Source organism: Parasteatoda tepidariorum, chromosome 5 (assembly GCF_043381705.1).
Source record: "Parasteatoda tepidariorum isolate YZ-2023 chromosome 5, CAS_Ptep_4.0, whole genome shotgun sequence".
Taxonomy (NCBI): Eukaryota; Metazoa; Arthropoda; class Arachnida; order Araneae; family Theridiidae; genus Parasteatoda; species Parasteatoda tepidariorum.
Window position 1 is genome coordinate 71,073,441 of NC_092208.1, and position 24,991 is coordinate 71,098,431.

The window sequence follows — 24,991 nt, forward strand, 5'->3', positions numbered from 1 at the left end:
NTATATATATATATATTAATGTCGGTGTGAATAGTTGGTTATCATTTATTCTAACCTGTCTACATTAATAATAACCAAATAAGTCGGTTAAAGGGAATAATTTAAGCGAATTTATCACATTAACCGGTTATTAATAATAACCAATGAAGTTTGGTATATGAATGACATTCTTTCGTGTTTTTATTGGGAATATTTCCGTATCGTGATCTGCTACGTCAACTACAATCGCCAAAGCGCCAAATTGATTTTAAACTGGAAAATTTTCTTGAAAAAGAAAATTCATTCATTGTTAATAAAATTCTAATTATTAATTTCTAATTAATAAATTAAATAATATAAATTCAAATATAATGCTTAATAAATTCTAATTATTGTTAATAAAATTCTAATTATTAATTTCTAATTAATGAAATAAATAATATAAATTCAAATATAATGTTTAATAAATTCTAATTATTGTTAATAAAATTCTAATTAACTAAAATCTAATTATAATAATGGTCGATTATTCTAATCGACCATATAAACGAAAACTATTTTTAAAAGAACTTATATTCATTTGAAAATACATCAGCTTATCAGTGATCATATTTTATTCTATTAATGCCCTGAATATAGAATTGACGCATTTCGAGAGGGCAATGGGATGTTTAAACTTCTTTAGATAAAAATTTAAAATAATAATAATAAAATAAACGAAGATAAATATAGGAAATGAATTGAAACTTCATAGCTCACTCTAGGTTCACTCGAATTAAATTTTTTTTAACTCTAAATTAAGTTCACTTTACTATTCAAGAAAGTCTTAACACCACTTTCTCTGAAGTTTATTAAGTTTTGGTCAGAATTGCTTCTCCGCGCCGAATAATAATACAATGAATAACTTAAAATAAGTTGCTACTACTTTTTATTTATTTCATTTATCATTTCATTTTTGATTCACTTATCCACGTTATGGAGCCGTGATGACTCAGGGGATACAGCGTTCGCCTTCAGATCCGCACCATAGAGTTGATATATGGTGCGGTATTTCCCACCCAGTATTTCAACTCTATGATCCGCACCCGGCTTGCACCAACCACAGTGCTGACGTGAAATATCCTCTGCGGTAAACGGATTATGTCTTAGAATCCCCTTGACATCGAGCTAACTCAGGGAAAGTTTCGTTGTTTTCTTCTCCATGTAACGCAAAAGAGGATCAGTTCCATCAAAAAATCCACCACGAAGGCGAATTTCTCCCAATACTTGATGTTGAATATTGGTAGTCATGAACCCAAAAAATTGGGTCGGCTATTCAACGACGGTTATAAAATATAAAATATCCGCGTTAATAAATTGATATCGAAATTGTGTCAGTCTGTCCAGTTACATAAAATAAACCTTTTTTTTGCGATTAATAAGCTATTTTCATAACAGGTGTGAGTTAGCAACAGTTGTTCCTGACTGATATGTGATGTTTAGCCTACCTTCAGCACCCTCTGTGCTTGTTCTGAAAATCGTAAATAACGTAATATGTATAAAACAAGCTAGTTTTGTGAAATTCTTTGACGATATATTTTCGTGATTTAACTTTCGATGTTTAAAAAGTTACTCGAAAGCTGCACTATTTAGACTCAAAAATATTTGCAAAAAATGAGAAACATTGACATTGATAACACGGCTATCAAATTTCTTGTTGCATTTATATAAATACTTGAACTTTGCTAATTCGAGTGTGAGGATTTCGAATCAGAAATCAGTTTTGCTCCTAAAGTCAAAGATATTTTTTAAATGTCATTTTTGATCAATTACTTTTATTTAAATATACAAATTTAAAAACTAACTAACTCTAACTCAGTGGCGCGACAGCCCATTAAGAGGGCCAAGGCCGACTGTGCCCATCTCAGTTTTCTTGACCTTGGGCTCTGGGGTGCAAGAGCATATGTTCCGGTCAGGTGGTCAGCCGAACGCAGAACCCCCAGTGTTAGTTCCCAAGCATGCTTGGTACTCATTTTATCGACCCACTGAAGGGATGAAAGGCTGAGTCGGCCTTGCCCGGCCCAAGGATCGAACCAAGGACCTGTGGCACGGCAGCGCGAAGCGCTACCACTCAGCCACCGGGCGTCAAAACATTAACGACATTATATATTTAAAAACATTATATATATATATCAGGGGTTGCGTAAATAAAGCTGCAAACTTATAGGGAAGTTTGGGCATATGATGAGGATTAAAATTGTTCAGGAATCCACGCACTGAAATGTCATCGTACGCGGCTGAAGGAACTTCACCTATTATGACCTGCATACAAAGAAATAGCTTATGATAGGGAAGCACCCCTAGCAGGGTATGCCTATTTTTTCGGGCATGGGTTGCTATGCAATTTTAATTCTTATGATGTACCCTAACTACTCGAGAAGTTTGTCGCAACAATCATTCGACTCCCTGTTATATATACTTGTAAATTTTGACAAAAAATAAGAACAAATTTCATTTTAAAAAAATTGTAACTTGGAGAATGAAATTGATTTCAGATTTGAAATAAGCGATGCGAAGGTATCAGAGGTCTATTAAAAAATTGCATACAGTAGAAAACAAAAAAAAATTTCCCCTGTGTAATTAATGTTTGTCTCGGTAGAAAATGTAGCGAAATGGACAATTTTTAAAAAGTATTAAAAACTTCAGAATTATTTAAGTTATTTGCCCTTTCTGAAGCCTAGATAATTCCATACGGCTAGATAAAAAAGTACCCTATAAAATTCCTCAAGTGTAAGGCATTTGAACTGTGACTTTTTTTTTTTTTCCTTAACGAAAGAGCTTATTAAGTGGCCAGGCGATAAAGTTTAAGAGGTTTTTTACTGATGTTTTCAAATTAAAGACATTCAATGGATATAGTTGTGCTATTCAGATTTGATAAGTTATGTTGTTTCATTTGATAAGTTAAATAATTTCACTTGTTTTGTTGATAGGTTGTGCTGTTTCGTTTTGTTAAAGTGATATAATACTTTATCTAGATAACTACCGGTTGCTTTGTTTATCGAATTGTTAAGCTATATTATTTCTTTATTTAGTTCTTAAGAGAGAAGAAAAATGTTCGATATTTCAGCTGACTAGATGTTTCATCCGATAGAAGCTATAAACAACGCCGTTATTTAATCTTTGAAGCTAGATTTTAGGTCTTCTCGTGTATTTCGAGCAATAGTTGGTACTACTATTTAAAAACATTTTCCACAAAAGGTATGATTCGCATAATGTATACAAAAATTGCACCTAATTTTGTCATAAATTTTAATCTCGAATCTCGTGATACCCGATAAAAACTTCTGAGCTGTTACTTCAAATTATGGTGAAACTGCAACAAAATAACATTATGAAGTAATATAGGTTTACAATAAAAAGTAGTTTAATCTATTGATTTTATTGATTTTGACTCTAAAATAAGTTTCATTTAAATTATTAAAACATCAAATATCTTATAATTTATTTAATCACTTATTTATGCAAATTATTTGATAATATATTAAACATTTATAAAAATCATTTTTTTTTTAAAAATTAATACAAAAAATATACTTTTTTACATTGCATAAAATATTTTATTCAACGATTTACAGTGTAGCACAATAATGCATTTCAAATAAAGATATCAACACCTAGTCTCAGCTGTGAAGGGGATAGTGAATTAAAAAATTTGATACCTACTTGATTCTGATATATAGAATTGTATGATTTTTAAAAAAAAAAATCTTTTTTTTTTCATTTTCCCAAAATTAGTTTTAAAAAAATTGAACCTTGATATCTTAATCTAGAACCACTTAAAAATTTCCTGATAAAAGAATTATTAACTCCATTTTTCAATGTTCGATATTTTAATCAAATGAAATACCTTATTCCAGCTGTTCCCAAAACCAGTACCGCGGAATCCTAGGGTTCAAGAATGAAAAATTATTTTTCTTCGATAATCATTATCACAGTATAAAATAGTTCTTCTACAAAAAATTACAAGTATTTTTTTTATCAATTATAATTACTTTACACAGTTCGATCAATGCCTACGCTGAAATTTACTTGACTTATTATAGTCACGACAGGATTGCGAATTTAACTGCCTAACATAGAAACTAATTTTGAGACTGTTATTGATGAAACAATGAAAAAATTTCATTCTTCATATTAAATGGTTCGAATTTAATTTGTTGTTTACTCTATTAACATACTCACACCAGCTAATTAACTTTTTTTTTGTAAGCCAGAGTTCCCCAAAATGAGGCTCAATCGCTTAGGGTACGCTAACTGATAAAAATTGTGAAACCAAATCTTAGATGAGAAGGTGATGTAGACTTATCTAATTTGGTATCTATTTAATTTCAATTTATAGAATTGTATGTTTTTAAGAAATCCTTTTATTTATATAAAAAAAATTTAAACATGCAGTTTTTTAAATTAAAACTAAATAAATATTAAATTTTATAAATCTATATCACCTTCACATCTGGGACTTGTATCTTTATTTGAAAGGTATTATTGTATCTCCCCCGACAGTGTCGAATAAGGTATTTTATACGATGAAAAAATTGAGCCATGAAAATTCGAATTTAATTTTTTTATCAAGAAATTTTTTAAGTTGATTTGGTTTTTTTCATTTCAGTACCAAAATTTAAGTTTGTATTTCAAATTTTAGGAAAAATGCAATAAATAAATATTTCCCTTCAAATTAAAAAATTTCTAAAATCATTTTTCCCTAAAATTAAAAAAACCAAAACATGAACTTCGGCTCATAGATAAAAAAAAAATTAAAAAAAATTAACATAAGAAAAGGAAAAGAAAATTTATCTCCATATTTCAAGGTTCAATTTTAATATCGAATTCAATACCTCATTTTACGCCCTCTCTTAAGAAACAATAACACCTTTCAAATAAAGATATCAAAACCAAGTCTCAACTGTGAAGGTGATGTATATATATAATTTTAATTTCTTCTTAATTTCGATTTATTAAATTGCAAATTTCTTTTTTTCTTAAATTTATCACTTTCTTAATAATTTAAAAAGACAAAAGCTTGGACTTCGGCACACAGATAAAGGAAATCAAATCAATTTAAAAAATTCCTCCCTAAAAAAGAAAATTCAACTCGATTGTTCCAAATTTTCAATTTTTTCATAGTATAAAATACCTTATTCAACCCACTCGGATGAGTTTTAATAACACCTAACAAAAAAAAAAGATTTCAAAATCCAAGTTTCAACTGTGAAGGTGATACAGATTTATGAAGTTTATTATCGCTTTAATTTAAATTTATAGAATTGCATTTTTTTTTTTTTTTAATTTTCTCTTTTTCCCTAAAATTTAAACTTTGGCACATAAATTAAATGAACTTAAAAAATTCCCGGTAAAAAAGGAATTCACCTAAATTTCTCAAGGTTCAGTTTTTTTCATTGTATAAAATACCATATTCAACGCTCTCTGATGAATTACAATAACATCTTTCAAATAAAGATATCAGACCTAGTCTCAGCTGTGAAGGTGATGCAATGAAAAACTGCTCAGAAATGAAGGTGAAAATAAAAAATTTTATTATATTTATAATTTTAATTTCTTCTTAATTTCTATTTACAGAATTGCATGTTGTTTTTTTTTATTTATTTATTTTAATTTATCACTTTCTTTATAATTTTAAAGGACAGAAGATAAAGGAAATCAAATCAACTCGATAAAAAGATTTCTCGATAAAAAGAAAATTGAACTAAATTTTTCGAAATTTCAAATTTTTACCTGGCATTAAATACTTTATTCAACGAGATTTTAAAACCAAGTCTCAGATACGAAGGTAATGTAGATTTATAAAATTTAATATCTCTTCAATTTCAATATATAGAATCGAATGTTTTTTTAAAAAATTATTTCTTCTATAATTTTAACAACAAAAAAATTGAACTTTGACACATAGCAAAGAAATCAACTTAAAATTCCTCGATAAAAAGAAAACTTAACACGATTTTTCAAGGTTTAATATATTTTTATCATATAAGATACCTTACTCAGCGCATCCGAGTGAGATGCAATAACTCCATTCAAATAACGCTATCAAGCCAAGTCTAAGCTATAAAGGTAATGTAAATTCATAAAATTTAATATCGATTTAGTTTTTAATTTTAAAAATTGCATGTTTTTATGATTTTTTTTATTTTTTACATAATTCAAATCACAAAAACTTGAACTTCGACATGTAGAAAAAAAATTAACTTAAAAAATAGAAAATAAAATTTAACACCATTTTTCAAGGTNTTTACAGTGTAGCACAATAATGCATTTCAAATAAAGATATCAACACCTAGTCTCAGCTGTGAAGGGGATAGTGAATTAAAAAATTTGATACCTACTTGATTCTGATATATAGAATTGTATGATTTTTAAAAAAAAAAATCTTTTTTTTTTCATTTTCCCAAAATTAGTTTTAAAAAAATTGAACCTTGATATCTTAATCTAGAACCACTTAAAAATTTCCTGATAAAAGAATTATTAACTCCATTTTTCAATGTTCGATATTTTAATCAAATGAAATACCTTATTCCAGCTGTTCCGAAAACCTGTACCGCGAAATCCTAGGGTTCAAGAATGAAAAAAAAAATTTTCTTCGATAATCATTATCACAGTTTAAAATAGTTCTTCTACAAAAATCATAAGTATTTTTTAAATAAATTATAATTACTTTACACAGTTTGATTAATGCCTACGCTGAAATTTACTAGACTTATTATAGTCACTACAGGATTGCGAATTTAACTGCCTAACACAGAAACAAATTTTGAGACTGTTTTTGATGAAACTATGAGAGAATTTCCTTCTTCATATTATATGTTTCGAATTTAATTTGCTGTTTATTCTATTAGAGTACTCACACCTGATAATTAACTTTTTTTATGAGTCAGGGTTCCCCCAAATGAGGCTCAATCACTTAGGGTACGCTAAGTGATAAAAATTTTGAAACCAAATCTTAGATGAGAAGGTGATGTAGATTTATCCAATTTGGTATCTATTTAATTTTAATTTATAGAACTGTATGTTTTTTAAGAAATCTTTCTGTTTGTTTGCTTATTTATTTATTTATGGCATTTTTCCTAAAATTTAAAATACAAGAACTTAAATTTTGGCACTTAAATAAAAGAAATCAAATCAAGTTAAAAAATTTCCTGATAAAAAAACTAAATTCGATTTTTCTAGGCTCAATTTTTTCATCCTATAAAATACCTTATTCGGCACTGTCGGGGGAGACACAATAATGCCTTTCAAATAAAGATACAAGTCCCAGATGTGAAGGTGATATAGATTTATGAAATTTAATATCTATTTAATTTTAATTTAAAAAATTGCATGTTTAAAAAACTCTTTTTTTTATTTCTCCTAAAATTAAAAAATTTTTAAAATCATTTTTTCCTAAAATTTAAAAAACCGAAACAGGAACTTCGGCACATAGATAAAAAATCATCAAATTAGCGTAAGAAATGGAGAAGAAAATTTATCTTCATATTTCAAGGTTCAATTTTAATATCGAATGTAATACCTTATTTTGCGTTCTCTGTTAAGAAACAATAATGCCTTTCAAATAAGGATATCAAAACCAAGTCTCAACTGTGGAGGTGATGTATATACATAATTTTAATTTCTTTTTAATTTTGATTTATAGAATTGCATGTTTCTTTTTTTCTTAAATTTATCACTTTCTTAATAAAATTATTCTTAATTCTTAATTTAAAAAGAAAAAAGCTTGGACTTCGACACATAGATAAAGGAAATAGAAAAATTACTCCATAAAAAAAGAAAATTCAATTAGATTTTTCCAAACTTTCAATTTTTTCATGGTATAAAATACATTATTCAACCCACTCGAAGGAGTTTTAATAACACCTAACAATCAATGCTCTCATATGAGTTAAAATAACATCTTTCAAATAAAGATATCAAACCAAGTCTCAGCTGTGAAGGTGATGCAGTGAAAAACTGCTCAGAAAAGGAAGGTGAAAAGTAAAAAGAAAAATATATTTATAATTTTAATTTCTTTTTAATTTCAATTTATAGAACTACATGTTTTTTTTTTTTTTTCAATTTATCACTTTCTTTATAATTTCAAAAGACAGAAGATAAAGGAAATCAAATCAACTTCAAAAATTCATCGATAAAAAGAAAATTCAACCGAATTTTTCCAAATTCTCAATTTTTTGCATAGTATTAAATATCTTATTCAACGCACTCGGATCAGTTTTAATAACACCTGTCAAGTAAAGATTTTAAAACCAAGTCTCAGATATGAAGGTAATGCAGATTTATAAAATTTAATATCTCTTCAATTTAAATTTATAAAATCGAATGTTTAAAAACTAAAAATTTTCTCTATAATTTAAAAAACAAAAAAAATTGAACTTTGACCCATAGAAAAAAAATCAAATTTAAAAATTCCTCGATAAAAAGAAAATTTAACTCGATTTTTCAAGGTTTAACTTTTTTTTTATCATACCTTATTCAGCGCATCCAAGCGAGATGCAATAACTCCATTCAAATAACGTTATCAAGCCGAATCTGAGCTATGAAGGTAATGTAAATTCATAAAATTTAATACCTATTTAGTTTTAATTTAAAAAATTGCATGTTTTTATAATTTTTTTTTTATTTTTTATAAAATTTAAATCACAAAAACTTGAACTTCAGCACGAAGAAAAAAAAATTGACATAAAAATAGAAAAGAAAATTTAACACCATTTTTCAAGGTCCAATTTTTTTATGGAATGAAATACCTTATTCAATGCCCTCCGTTGAGATACAATAAAACCTTTCAAATAAAGATATCAAGACCAAGTCAAGGATGTGAAGGGGATGAAGTTTTTTATCGATTTAATATCAATGTATAGAATTGGATGCTTTTAGGAAATCATTTTTTCTTTTTTCATTTTTCCTAAAATTTAAACTTTGACACATAAAATGAACTTTAAAAAATTTCCGGTAAAAGCGATCATCGTAATTTTTCAAGGTTCAATTCTTTTCATCGCATAAAATACCATAATCAACGCTCTCGGATGAGTTACAATAACACCTTTCAAATAAAGATATCAAACTAAGTCTCAGCTGTGAAGGTGATGCCATGAAAAACTGCTCAGAAATGAAGGTGAAAAGAAAAAAGAAAAATCACAGGGAGACACAAACGACGACACTTTATCACCTGGCAGAATTACAATACCGCCTTCGTCAGAGTAAAAAAAAAGAAAAAGAAAGAAAGCAAAAAGGTCGACACTAACATTTAGTGAAGTCATGCCGGATTTATTGTAGCTTTTGATATGCATTTTCGCACGAACCATATTATTCATGGTGATATTTATGAGGAAGGTCTAATGGTTTACATATTCTGAACATGTATATTATGTAATTCAGGACATGTTTATTATGTAATTTAATTTAATATTGCAGTTTGATTTATAAATATTAAACAGTAATGTGACTTTAAGGAATATTTTTCATGTTTATTTATATTAGAGACAAAAAAAAATGTATATTTAAATCAAATTCTTTAAAAAGAAATTAATATATCGCTTTTTTTTCTTCCTAAATTTGAAATTAAAATTAAATTATTTACTCTATTTAATAATGATCCTTGATCAAATTAACAAGATTTTTTTATGTATATAAAATGAAGGTTCATTGCAGACTTAAAAAAAAAAAAATAATGTGCATTTGAAGTTCAATTTCTCAGAAACTATTCAACCGCTTTCGCTCTTTTGTATTTTGTTATGTAAAAATACATTCTTTAAAATGATGTAGCAAATATTTTGGACTACTGCTAAGTGAAATAAAAAAAAATTTACTAAAAGATATTTTTTTATGGGACTATCTTTACATAAACGAATTTCATAATAGTGTGCAAAACATTTTCAATTCACTTAAAAAATTCTTAAGATGTTGTGAAATACATATAAATAAATAAATAAATAAAATAAATAAACAAATAAATAAAATTAACATTAAGGGGTCCAAACATCGGACTGCTCTCCTGGCCGAACTATTGGGGCTATGTTTCCCATATTGTGGTTTCCCCTATATTTATGAGGGTCAGCTCTAAAACTGTCGAAAAAAAGGTATGTTTATTCAGAGAAAGTACGTTTTTGGTTCTGAATTCGTAACTTAAAATATCGTCTGCACTAATTAATTACCCCCATCAACCATTCAAATTGAGTCCTAGAAGTTCAGATCATTAAATCAAAATTCATTCAAGGCTTTCTTTTTTGTGCATTGTACACAATAATTTGAATAAAATTAGTCGAATCATCTCGCTTTTATATGAATATACTGAATAAAAGTGATTAAAAATTGTGTTTAATAATAAATTTGTGAATAATTTGTCAATAACTGTGAAAGCACATTTATTTACAGATTTAAGGGTAAGAAAAATAATGCAAAAGGATTAATGCAAAAGGATATAAAAATTATCACATTGGCTTTTATTAAGCATTAATGAGTATATAGCTACTTTATTAACGACGGCGAAAAAAGTTGTTCGAGGATAATAAAAAAATATTGATATTTAATTCTGACTGTCTCTTTAAAAACATGGCTGCGGAGTCGGAGTCGAAAAAACTCAAAAGTCGAAACTTTCGAAAAGTCGAAAACTTTCAAAAGTCGAATTATACGAAAAGTTTTATTGAATATTTTCAAAGTTATTGCAAAAAGAAGTAAGACAAAATATCAGTTTTTTTTTTCTTTTTTTTACTAAAAATATCCATATCTCGATAAATATTTCAGCTAGGTTTACGAAATTTTGTGCAATTATTGTATATAATAACCAAAATAATAGTTATAAATTACAAATTAATACATTCTTTTTCACTTTGTAATTTATCGTCAGTCTCTCAAACCTCTAAAAGCTTTAATGTATGTATGAGGAATTGCACGATCTAAATACATCTAAATTTATAAAATAAATCTCTGAGTACTGTATGAGGAAAATCAAAAACTGTCTTAATATATAAAAGTATTTCCATTATTTTGTTCCACTCCTATATGTTGAGATATCAATCTCATACTTTATAATGGTTTTGTAGAATTTCAATATTTTTTAAAATTTATTTCTTCAATTTTGTAAATTTTCAAACTTATCTCTTCGCAAGGTCCGGAGTCAATCGTCCTCAAACACTTAAACACTGACTCCACAGCTCTGTTTAAAAATATATTATTTAAAACTAAGATAAATCTTTTTTTCAACGGAAATTTTAGTTACATTATTTATTTTTTCCATTTACATTATATCAATGGCAACGGGTATCAAATGTTCGGTTGACATTGTAGCATTTGTAATTTTTATGTTCGACTCAAAAGTAATTTTTAGCAATGTCGAGAAGGAACGAGTTCAGTTTGCTTTGGCTGTCGTATTTAGTCGATATTAAGTTGTCATATTGGTTAAATTGTTTTGTTTTTATAAAAAAAAATTTAACAATGAACAATGAGTAAGAGATTTGACAACATTTAAAGTTAAACATAATTTGTTCTGCAAAAAAATTTTGGAAAAAATTTATAGTTTTGTCTAATGACAGGAATTAACTTACGTTATTGTAAAAAAAATTCTTTAAATACGTTTAAAAATTATGTGTTTTCTCCAAGCTAAAATATTTTTACCCACATTAGTGTGACTATGCGAGTTTGGTCTAATATTTATCAAACAAGAAAAGTGCGCAACGCATTTAATGAATGATATTTACCAATTATTTATGAAACAAAATATACCCACACCCTTCCCTAATGAATAGTTAAGGGGAGTCGGTAAGACATATACCAATAATGCTAAAACTGATCTTTTTTGGTGTACCTTTACTACGCATCTCATAAAAATATTGCTTCCATTTTTTTTCACCGAATATTTACATGTACATGTTTACATTGTTCATACTTTTGTCAGAAATCTTTTTGAAAAAATTATGAACTGAGAACTTTTAATTTCCTAAAAAAGTTTCACCATTTTTGAGAAAAAATCTTTAATAACTCAAAAAGTATTCCTGTTTATGCTAAAGCACTATCACAGCATGCAACTGATAAAATCTCAAATATCCCCAAAAATTCATTATTGATATATACCCTATCGATTCCCCCTAAGGCTGTGATTCGAAGTCACTGTCATATAATGAAACAACTCTTATTTGTGAATAATATGCTGTTTTCATAACTGGTGCAAGTTTGCAACAGTTAACCGTTGTAAGTGTTTGGTTAAGTTCAACCTATCCAGCGAAATGTCTGAAAATGGCACAAAACGTCAATATATCTATAAAAAAAAGCCAATGTCTTGTGAAATTGAAAAACATTTGTGATCAAATTTTTTAAGGTATCTGACTGTTTTCGGAGCAATTTTTTTGTAAAAAAAAGAAAAAGATAAAAAAAAGCTTAAATACAAATTTAAAGTTTAAAAATCTATAAACTATTTTTTCAAAATAAGGGCAAATGGGAGCACAAAACAAAATTTCATGTCAAATTAATAACTCTGCAACAAAATTGTAATGCATTTCAAAAGAATTTTTTTTCCTAGATAAATATTGTGATTACCCTCGTGATTTAAGTCTCAAAAAAAATTTCAAAAAGACAATGAAATAGAACTAAATTCATTGTTTAATATTGAATTCTTAAAGAAAAATTCAAAATATTCTTTCCATCATAAAGCTTGATAAAAATGGCAAATTAAGACTTTGACTTTTAGTTCAAAGCTTCGATAACATTATACAAAATCTACATACAGAATTTCAAAGTGCTATAATACACTTTTTTGTAATGTGTGCTAGCGTAAAGGAATTTTCACAACATTAACGTTCTTCAGAAAATGTATTTAAAATGTACGAAAGGTCAGAAACGTAAGAAAATTCAGTCAACAAAAAAAATTATAATTCAAAAATTATTTTTTCTGAAACTGAATTTTATTTGTCTAAAAAATAGAAGTTATTCAAATAATTATTCAAATAAATTGTTCAAATATTTGAAGCATTAAAAGAAAAAAAAAACATTTTAGTTGCGTTTTTAGGTACTTTCGGTTTCGGTTTTGTCCGCCGGTATTGCGGATTTTCACCCAATCGGATTCCTTAATTTTGCTTGAACACTTCATTATCTGGAATCTTAGCTACGCTATATTATCACGATTTCGTAAAAATTTAGCAGGGGTCTGTCCAGACATTTTGTGAAAGGTCCGTTTTTCGTGAAATTGTGAAAAAATTACTCACATTCTTTCAACCAGGGTCCGCTTTTATGAATTTGTGCAAATGGGGTCCGGCTATTGCAAAAACCTTTTTCAAGGAGTTTTTAAATTGTAAATAGACACAAGACTATGCTCGGCACTGTAAAATTATAATAAAAAAATTAAATTTTCAAAAATAAACAGCAATTGCTGCTTCTAAATTAGAGATGCAACATACAAATATTTGGTATTTAGCCTATACTGCTGAACGCAGAATATTCATTTCGGACGAATAATGGAAGAATCGTCTGCCGAAGACAAAACTTAATTCGTTTACATCCATCTTTCTTGTTTTCTGCCCTGGAAAGGGTTTATTCGATTAACAAAATAATAATGAAGATAAACAAATTTGTGAAGGGTCCGATTAAAAGAAAAATCATTTTGTGAAGGGTCCGTTTTTAAGTTAAAATATTTTGTGAAGGGTCCGTTTTTATGAAAAGATATTTTGTGAAGGGTCCGTTAACGGACCCAAATTTCTTCTAAACAGAACCCTGTTTAGAATTATTAACTGATATCGGAATAGCTATTTTTCGTACTGGGTGGGAAAAAAGTAAATCCTTAATAAATCGGCTTTTCATGGCCACTGCAGAAAACATCATCCCCTGCACTTCCGGAAGATCGAAAGACCCAGATCCCTCGGTCACGGAAACCACACAACCGTCACCCAAAAGACGCGAGTGCGGTCTCTCGCACCTAATCCTCAATCCTACAACCCTGCAGACCCACTAAGCTCGTCTGTCTGAGCTTGATGAAACGTCAGCTAGATCGTTTTTATTTTTATTTTATAACCGTCGTTAGCCGACCCAATATTTTTGGGTTTACGACTACTGATGTTCAACTCCGTAGCCTTGTAATTTTAAACCCAATCCAGAAGACAAGGAAACTCCTGGATCAAGTATTGGGAAAAACTTGCCTCCGTGGAGGACTTTCTGATGGAACTAACACGCTGCGTTACACAGAATGGTAGACCACGAGAACCTCCCACGGTTAGCCTAACGGCAAGGGGACTCTAACCCATGATCCGTCTACCACTGAGGATATTTCATGTTAGCACTGTGGTCGGTGCAATTCGATGCGGAATTCGTATCCACCAGGCATCGCCGGGATTGAACCCCGGTTCTCCTCATCGGACTGATTGATCATTGATGGATTGCCAGTGAACAGGTAAATGACGTGACTTCAGTTTAGACTTCTCTATAATTAGAGATCAGTAGATAATTCTTTTCGGCAAGATGTTATGTATAGTTTAAAACTGTAGCTTTGCTGCATGTGTACGGCCTTTAAGCTGTGGTTGTTTTATTTTTCCTCAGCAAAAGTTTCGAAGAACACTGTTGTCAAACTTACAAGAAGTTTTACTATTGCATTAATCACTGTAAGTAAGGTTGTCAGTTAGGCAGTTGAGACTAATAAAAAAAAGGCAAACGGTTGAGGGGGAAAAAATTAAAAATGAGAACGTAAAAATATTTTTCTTTTAATATTTTAAATAGCGAAATCATTAATCAATTCTCAAGTGCCCTTCGAAAGGAAAACGAGCCATTTATTAATCATTCGAAATCTATAATTGAATCAATAAGGGAACGTTTAGAGTTAATCTATCAAAGAATTTACTTTTTTTTTCAGCATTGCAATGTGGAAAAATAATTAAATTTTGCTAGTTAAACTCTAACTTTCAAAACATACATCTTTTGTAATCAATAATGATAAAATGATCTAAAATTTTTAAGAAAAAGAGAGAGAGATACAATCCCGTTTTGACTAAAAACCAAATTTTTATCACTAAATCGCTAAAATTAAGGGTCTGCACTGTCAGTACTGATTATGTCACATCCAGCAATAATTCACAAATGCTGTTAGATGTTGCAAGTTAAATATAATTTTCTAAAACTATCTGGTGTGAGGTCTTCTAGGAGAGTTCACTTAATATTCTACTAGCCTCTGAATTAGCTACACCTGGAAGACGAAGGGCGATACGCAGGACAGGTAAAAGCTTAGTGTTACATGTAAACAATCGGACAAAACAGGCGGCAGTACTAAAACAGGGCACTACCTTCAAAGCGTATCAAAACAGAGGTTTGACAGCAGTTTTCTCATACTCAATTTGTACTTGAATGTCATTTTCGATAATAAACAAAAAGCTTCTGTAATGCCACGTATAAGAAGAAAAGAAGCTTACAAACAGGTGTCTGATTTTGGTTAAGACAGGATTATAGCCTACCAGGATTTCTGCTTATCCTACCGCAAATATAACAGCTCTCATCTATCGGGATGCCTTAAAAGGATGCCATACCGAGGGAAAAACTTTTCATCGCAAATTCTATTTTGCCTCCATAACTAATTTAAAATTGAAATTACAGAAAAAGTGAGTTCAGGTAAACATAGAGCAAGCTATGAAGTTTCAATTGCAGGAGAAGAAAAAAAAATGGAAATCCTAACAAATTATTGTAAGAAAACTTTCCCATTGCTTAATCCTAAGTTATCTTCGCATAATTTATTTTTATTTTGGTTTTGAGAAAATTTCTTTTCGGTATTTGAAATTTCATGTTTGTCTCTATATGTTCGTCTTAACTCACTTTTTATATATTATAAATTACTTATGGAGGTGAAGATAATTTTTGATAAAAAGTTTCTTCTGTGGTATAGAGTCTTCTTAACTCTTGACAGAAAATGCAATTAATAAATTCATACGGATTGTCGTTTTGGAATTAAGCAAATCTCCGCCACTAACAGTCGAGGAGAACAGTCCAAAGATTGATAGGATTTAATACAATAACTTGATGCAATCAATGCATTTAAGAACTTATAAATTACTGGATACAATAAACTCGTAGCAGAACAATTCAAACGTAAAATTAGCAGCAAGCAAACAAAATATCTTTAAAAGCAGGGCGTGCTTTAAAACACCGTCAAAAAAGAGCGTCTGTATCTACGAGGGCTATTTTTTAAGTAAGGACAGCTTGAAAATAAAAACCAAATGAAAGAAAATTTTCATGAAGCAAAATCATTTTTTGATTCTACATGCGTTTCTTCCTTTTTTAAAAATGTTGCCAAGCTTGCTTAAACACTTATCCTACCTTGCAACTAGATTTAGAATGCCCTCTTCGTAGTAACTTACCGCCTGCTCCGATAACCAAGAGGTTACGACCGTTTTTCATCCGATGTCTTCGTCATCGCTGTTCTGGTTGCCACCAAAATGATGTTTGGAGCATTGGAAAAGATGAAAATCACTTAGCGCTAGGTCTGGGGTGTATTGAGGGGTGGTCCAAAACTTCCCAGCCAAAAGAGTCCAATAAAGCTCGGGACTGAGCTGTGGAGAGAGTCATTGTCGTCAATTTCCTGTCAGCATGCCAGTAAGGAGCCCCGTAAACTTCAGAAATCTACTGATGAATGCATGCAGCGGACAGATTTTTTGCCGACTAAAAATGCGTCACTGACCGTACCTCATACACTGCGAGCGATTTGTTGAACTTGAGCATTTTAAGGACGCAAAACTGACCACAGAGGTTACATACACAGCTGTAACTGAGCACAGTTGTTCCCAAGAATAGCAGAGACACGACGCAAGTACTCGTTGCGACGAAAGCGTCACCTAGTAGTGTACAAAACAAAACAGCCCTTAGTTAAAAAAAACAACCCTCGTATTCAAATATCCTTAAAGACAAAATTTTAAACGACGAAAAGAAGGGTAAGAATGTTAAAATATCCACAAAAACAGCAGCAGACAAAACATAATAAATAAAAAAAAGATATAAAATCTCTAAAATGCAATCATTCAAAATGAAAACACACCTCTAAATTGTTTTGATATTTCGTCAGGTTTCGAGAACGAAACTAGAATTTATTCACATGGCGAACAAAGAATATTGTGATGTGTAAATTGAAATAAGAAATATCTTTACTCGTTTTGCAATTGTTTAAAATTTCATGCTGATTAATTATGAAGCAAAATTCGTATCGTTAGTCACTGCTAGGATTTGAACCTACATTACCTAATTGGGAGGTGAGCGCTCTATCCTCTGAGACCCCCGTGAGCCGAATTTTCCAATTAGCCTACAATACGCATACGTAAAAAACTATGTCCTGGGACAAGATACAACAAATCCCAAGCTCCCGATTGCACAATGCGAAACAATTGTTACTGGCGTCCAATATTTCACTAAAATTCAACCTTATTTAATAAAAATCCACTGTTAGACACAGCCTTTAACAAGAATCATAGTTTTATTAATTTGTACCTATGACAAATGTTTACTTTAAATAAAAAGCATTTTCTCTGCTTCCATCAAAAAATTATATTGATAGACAAAAGCTTACTGTATTTCTCACAAAATTTCCATGTAATATAAATCTTCAAATTATGTATAAAAAAGAATTTTTTTTTTTTGAGATTTTTCTAGAATTAAGATTTCTAAATTCACTGCAAAAATTTAAAAAAAAAAAAAAAAAAAAAAAAAAAAAAAAAAAAACGTATAGGGCGTTTTTGTTAGGATTCATGAGAAATAATAGCCTTCAATAAACGATCCGATATTTTAAATCTGATACCATCTAGCTCCAATTGCAGTATTGTAAAAATATCAAAGATTCCTCTAGAATAAATTCGGTGCAAGAATTTTTTTTAAAAATAAAACAATAGAAAAACTTATATGGTTTTATTGCTATGATTCATCAGAAATAATAGCCTTCACTGTGCGCTGTATCCGATATTTCAAATCTGATACCATCTAGCATTAATCCCTGTATTGTAGATACACAAACTTGATATGAAATGAAGGCGTTGATAATTTTATTTATTGCCTAAACGAAAAACAGCCCGAAGACATGAAGAAAAAGAGACGTAAACAATCATAAGCGTTATTATTTAGATAAATGGAAATACATCAAATACATCCATCATCATTTATTGTAAAGAATGAATAATAAGTAGCAAAGCGAATAGGTTTGGTCAAAAGCTCACCTGTTCGAAGTTTACGAAGAAGCAAATGGAACACCACTTTTGAGAAACTATTCTTTTTGGCACCACACCCAGAGGTTACAAAACGAAAAAAAAGAAGAAAAAAAACGAAAGAAATCAGACGTGAACAACTTAGTTTCTTGTCTATGATAAATAGTTTAGAATACAAAAATTAATGATTTTCTCCTACGTGTTTATGATATCCCTGAATTGAAAAATAAAATCACGTACTACTGAAAGTATTATCTCAGAATATTAAAAAAAAAAATTTTTTTTTTTTAGTTACAGTGAGAGAGAGAATGAGAGTTTCAAGCAAATGAGATAACAAGGAAATTTTCTAAAGAACTTTATAACTACGTAAAGTTAACTAAAATAATACATGCAATATTATCGAGATTTAAGGCATATTTAAATAATTAATATTATCAGGACTAACAAATTACTTTTTAATGCAATAACATTGAGCAAAAGAATTAAAAGAATTATAAGGCTGATAATGAATTGGTGTATCTCTGATAACACATAATGAGCGGAAATTTAACCTGTACATTTAAAATAAATTGTGGGATTTCTGTACTAAGTACATTAAAATTTTATAAACTTTCTGGTCACACGAAAAACAAAGTAATAAGCCATTTTTTAATGATCTAATTAGAGCAACTGTGGGTTAGGGGAAAGAACAGTCGCATTCCAATAAGGAAACCCAGGTTCGAATCCCAGCTGCGGCTGGTCTATACGAATTCAGATCCTGGCTTGCAGCAACCGTAGTGATGACGTAAGATATCCTCAGTGGTAAACGGATTATGTGTTAGAATCCCCTTGCCGTCGAGCTAACTCTGGGAAATTTTCGTTGTTTTCCTCTCCATGTAACGCAAAAGAGGGTTAGTTCCATCAAAAAGTCCTCCATGAAGGCTAATTTATCCCAATGCTTGATCCAGGAGTTCCCTTGTTTTCTGAATTGGATTCAAAATTACAGATCTACGGAGTTAAACATTGATGATGGTAAACTCACAATAGAGTTGGCTGTTCAAGGCCTGTTATAAATCTATATGAAAATACATATCTAATATATAAGTACTCAAAAAAAGTGAACATTCTGAATGAATTTTGATCTAATGTTCAGGCTCAATTTTAGTGATTAACCTTATATATTCTAATAATTAGTGCAGATAATATTTTAAGTTTGCCGAAATCAGATATAAAAACGTTCTTTCTGTAAATAAACATTCTTACTACTTCAACGGATTCAGATTCTTGACCCTCAAAATATGGAGTTGTCACTATTTGGAAATATGGTCCTAATAGTTTAGGAATGAAAGAGGACGAAAGTTTGAATCTATTAATTACTATAATTGTTATTTCATTATATAATTATTAATATCACCGTTTTAAAAACGTCGTAAATAGTATATGATATGATTACTTTATAAATCACCTTTAAAGGTTACACTAGTGGGAGAAGAGAGGTTAAAAGGGGGAGGAACTTAAGCTAATTAGTCACGTAAAGTATTGTTTCCGATAAATTTTTAGTTTATTTATTTGACGCTGAACTGATTCAAACCAATCATAAGTCGATCGAACTTTTAGTATAGAAGTTATTCAAGTTTTATACCTAAAAAACATAGTTATATGTACTTATACTGATATTGCTATCTAGACAAGTGAAGTATTGTTTAATGAATATGTTTTGCCTTCAATGGAATGATATCAAAACGAAGTCGATACAACTATTAGTTTAAAAGTTATAGAAGATTTTATGTACAAAAAGTATAATTCCAGAAGGGAACCGATTATCCGGAACGATCGGGACCATCGCTATTCCGGATAACTGATANGTCGAGCTAACTCCCGGAAATTTTCGTTGCTTTCCTCTCCATGTACGCAAAGGCTGGTTAGTTAGTCCTCCATGAAGATATTGCTATCTAGGCAAGTGAAGTATTGTTTAATGAATAGGTTTTGATTTCGAAGGAATGAAATCAAAACGAAGTCGATAGAACTATTAGTTTAAAAGTTACAGAAGCTTTTATGAACAAAAAGCATAATTTTTAACTTATGCTTATTTACACATCTGTCATAACTAAATAGACATGTGAGGTATAGTACATGTGTATTCTTTCAGCACAATTTCAAATCCAGTCAAAATTAGGACCATAAAACTAATGCTTTAGAAATTGTAAGTGTTTTATGAGTAAAAGGGTGTATTTAAAAATTTATTGTTTTTATACATAAAACCCTCATTATTTCTGAACTATTAATAATACCGATTCAACTTATTTTTATTTAATTTAGCATAAAAACATAATAGGAAAAAGAAAGGTTAATTAGTCCTTTTTTATTAAAAAAAAGAGCCTCATTGTCCATACTAGCCTCAATTCCCTGGGCTAGCGTAAACAAGCTAAAGGGCTAGTATGAGCGAACTGGATTACTTACTGCGTAGTCGTTTAATACTACTCAAGAGGATATATCTAAAATTAAAATGTAATTAATATCAGTCTAAATCTTATAGGGGAATAAATATTGGCATATTTTAAAGTACTAATTTGCATTAGAGCATTTCAATATACTGAAAAAGACTAAACGTTAATCAAAACATTTGAAAACTATTATTCAGTTTTATTTATTTGAAAGCACAGAATCAAGTTTAGGTTCAATCAATTTAAAAACCATAGTTTTAAATTGATGATGAAATAGTTCGAACGGGCAACATATGGTGTGCCCGGCTTAGCGATATTCATTTATTACATTGCTCATTGGAGCAATGTTAACAAATTGCTAAAGAGAAGACGGGACAGTTCGCCACTGTTTTGTTTTAGTTTATTGTATGGCAGAAAATAAATATATCTAAAAAAGTCTGCTTTCTTCATTATTTTATCCATATTGAATTATATTCTTTTAACAAATTTGATAAAACAACTTCTTTAAATTTCTCACAGCTTTAAATTTCTTAAAAGTGAATTAATATAAAAGTTTCGTGCTGTTTTTTTTACGTGAAATTGAAACCACCAGTTATAAATGCATACCAGTCTACAAAATCATTCTAATTTATAAAATAAATAACATCAAATGTGTTATATTTGCAATAAATTTATACTCCTTCCAAAGGCAATGGTAATCCCACCACTATCTGCCAAAGAAAAGAAAAAAATCGAAATATAATCAAAATCTGGGCCTTAAATCAGAAATAAAGAATTATTAATTGAAGTATGCTACATTTAAAAGTACATATAGTTTCATACACATAATTTTGATTGTGCTTTTTTTTCTATTTCAGATGCTTCATTAAGAAGGGGGCTCATTCATTGCTCCTAGCCTTTCACTTCGCAGTTAAAACAGAAGCAAAAAGCACACATACAATTTGCACAAAATTTAATAATTTTTGCAAAAAATAAAAAAAATATAATAAAATGAAAACATAGAATTATTTTTTAAAAAATTCCAATGATTAAAAAACATTATTATAAAAGCAATTTTTGTTAGCAGTTTTTGACTATTTATGTAACTAGAAACTATTCTCATCATTTTTATTAACGAAAAAAAATTTGGGGAGAAATACCTTAATACTTTATTAATCAATCAAAAAAAAATACTTTATGAAGAATAATATATTTTACAAGCATTTGAGAATAAAGCAAACACTTTCTCACCAAACATTGTGACGACTATTTATATAACTGGAAAAAATTCTCATCATTTTTATTCACGAAAAAAATTTTTGGGAGAAGTACCTTAATACTTTATTAATCAATCAAAAAATATATATACTTTATGAAGAATAATATATTTTACAAGCATTTGAGAATAAAGCAAGCACTTTCTCACCAAACCTTGTGACGACTATTCATATAACTAGAAACAATTCTATCATTTTCATTTGCGAAAAAATTTTGGGAGAAATACCTTAATACTTTATTAATCAATCAAAAAAAAAAACTTTATGAAGAATAATATATTTTGCAAGCATTTGAGAATAAAGCAAACACTTTCTCATCAAATATTATGACGACTATTTACATAACTAGAAACAATTCTCCTCATTTTTATTTACGAAAAAATTTTTTGGAAGAAATACTTTAATACTTTATTAATCAATCAAAAAAAAAATACTTCATGAAGAATAATATAATTTACATGCATTTGAGAATAAAGCAAACACTTTCTCACCAAACATTGTGACGACTATTTATATAACTAGAAACAATTCTCATCACTTTTATTTACGAAAAGAATTTTTGGGAGAAATACCTTAATACTTTATTAATCAATCAAAAAAAAAAACTTTATGAAGAATAATATATTTTGCAAGCATTTGAGAATAAAGCAAACACTTTCTCATCAAATATTATGACGACTATTTACATAACTAGAAACAATTCTCCTCATTTTTATTTACGAAAAAATTTTTTGGAAGAAATACTTTAATACTTTATTAATCAATCAAAAAAAAAATACTTCATGAAGAATAATATATTTTACATGCATTTGAGAATAAAGCAAACACTTTCTCACCAAACATTGTGACGACTATTTATATAACTAGAAACAATTCTCATCACTTTTATTTACTAAAAAAAATTTTGGGAGAAATACTTTAATACTTTATTAATCGATCAAAAAAAAAATACTTTATGAAGAATAATGTATTTTACATGCATTTGAAAATAAAGCAAACACTTTCTCACCAAACATTGTGACGACTATTTATATAACTCGAAACAATTCTCATCACTTTTATTTACGAAAAAATTTTTAGGAAGAAATACTTTAATACTTTATTAATCAATCAAAAAAAAAAAATACTGCATGAAGAATAATAAAATTTACATGCATTTGAGAATAAAGAAAACACTTTCTCACCAAACATTGTGACGACTATTTATATAACTAGAAACAATTCTCATCACTTTTATTTACGAAAAAAAATTTTGGGAGAAATACCTTAATACTTTATTAATCAATCAAAAAAAAAAAAAACTTTATGAAGAATAATGTATTTTACAAGCATTTGAGAATAAAGCAAACACTTTCTCACCAAACATTGTGTAGACTTTTTCGCACGCTTTTCTAGAGAAAAATGAGGTTTAGGAAACGCTTTATTCTGTTACACGCAAAGTAAACATCTATTCTTTTCATACGGGAAAAAATGACTCCTCAGTCTGACTTGCAGCTCGTAAGGGAAAAGCTACCGTTTATCCCTAAAGTCCCCACCTTTCTTCAGCCACTTACCTTGTCAAAAAATGTCGGCCCCTTTGAAGATAATATGCATAATGGTTAAGGTTGAAAAATGCAAATAATGTCTCATGTCATTTGACATCTGAAGTTTTTCTAGAAACAGGCGCCGTGTTTAAAGAGTTTACGGATTCCAGGAACATCAGTTATTGTTAAATAGCAAGTTTGGAAAACTAGTAGTCTTGATAAATGAGTGGAATTGAATGAAAAGATATGTTTATTCCCACGGTCGTAAGTGAGTCGGCTGTCAGAATAGAAAAGTAGATATAGAAAAGTGGGGAATAGAAAAGTATACAAAATTGTAATTTTTTTAAATGCTACAACAAAGAACTATTGAGTAAGAACCTCGATTGGAAAATATCAAATAAATTTTAAGAAAACATGACGAAAAATACTATGGTTTTTCTTAATTCTTAAACAGAAAAACTAGAAATCTGAAGAAAGCACTTGGAAAAAAAAAAAAATTTTAGGGGCGATATTAAACAGAATTTTTTATAAATTTAATAAATTGTTAATATTTATTTAAAAATTTAAGTTTTAGAACATTGTTTATTTCTTAGTTTTGATTGTAACTTTTTTTTTGTAACTTACAAAATAAAAAGTTACAATCAAAACTAACTTCGAGAAATCTATAGCGAAAAATTTTATGTAAGTACAGTAATCATTACCAACAGTCGAGATTTTGCTGTTGAGCCATTCAAAGTGCTATTGTTTATGTTTTATTTCGAGAATCATAAATTTTTTTTATTAAAAATTTATTACAATTAAATTAAACTAAAATTAACTGCAATTACTAATAACTGTCTAATCTGTACCTGCAAAGTAGCAGACTTAAATAAATAAATAAAAAATATATTAACTAGATGATTTTTTTAATAAGTAGAATTTAAAAAATTTTAAACAAAATTTGAGATTTAAATAAAAAAAGAATGAATGCCCTCTCACGCAGCACACGTTATTGTTTCATTTACGTGAAACAACTTGTTTTTTATAATTTAACATAACCCAATAACAAATTTTTTTCTTTTTTTAAATACTATTTAAAATATTAAAAGTAAGAAAAATAATGTATACATAAGTTTAAAAATTGACAAAAATTAATTAAAATAAGGAATAAAATGTTCGAAGATTATCTATTAATTGTATTATATAAAAAATATTAAAAAAACGTTTAAAATAGTTTTAATTATACATCTCAATCACTATGCACTTAATTATACATATACATTATAATCCTTATTCTAAAATAATTCCTTAAAATTATGAATACATTACAGGAAGCATTTTTTATTTTATTTTATTTTATTTTATTTTTTTTTATTTTATTTTACAACCGTCGTTGAACAGCTGAAACAATTTTTTGGGTTTACGACTACTAATGTTCAACTACGTAGCCTTGTAATCTTGAACCCAACCCAGAATGCAAGAAGACTCCTGGATGAAATATTGGGAAAAATTTTGACTTTTTGATGGAACTAACCCGCATTTGCTTTTCATGGGGAAGGAAACTATGAAAACCTTCTACGGTTAGCCTGACGGCAAGAGGACTCTAGCCATGATCCGTCTACCAGGTTGATTCTCTACGA

The 24,991-nt window shown here is 28.9% G+C and overlaps 1 protein-coding gene across 5 annotated transcripts in view; it reads right to left on the reverse strand.

Moving 5' to 3' along the window:
* Nucleotides 1–24,991, reverse strand: part of LOC107447180 (protein Wnt-5b-like) — a 410,427-nt gene that overhangs the window by 73,859 nt on the left and 311,577 nt on the right. Inside the window, exon 1 of one of the 5 annotated variants that reach the window (XM_043040690.2) lies at nucleotides 23,209–23,352. The gene's annotated coding sequence lies outside the window, so the exon portion shown is untranslated. 5 annotated transcript variants of the gene reach the window in all.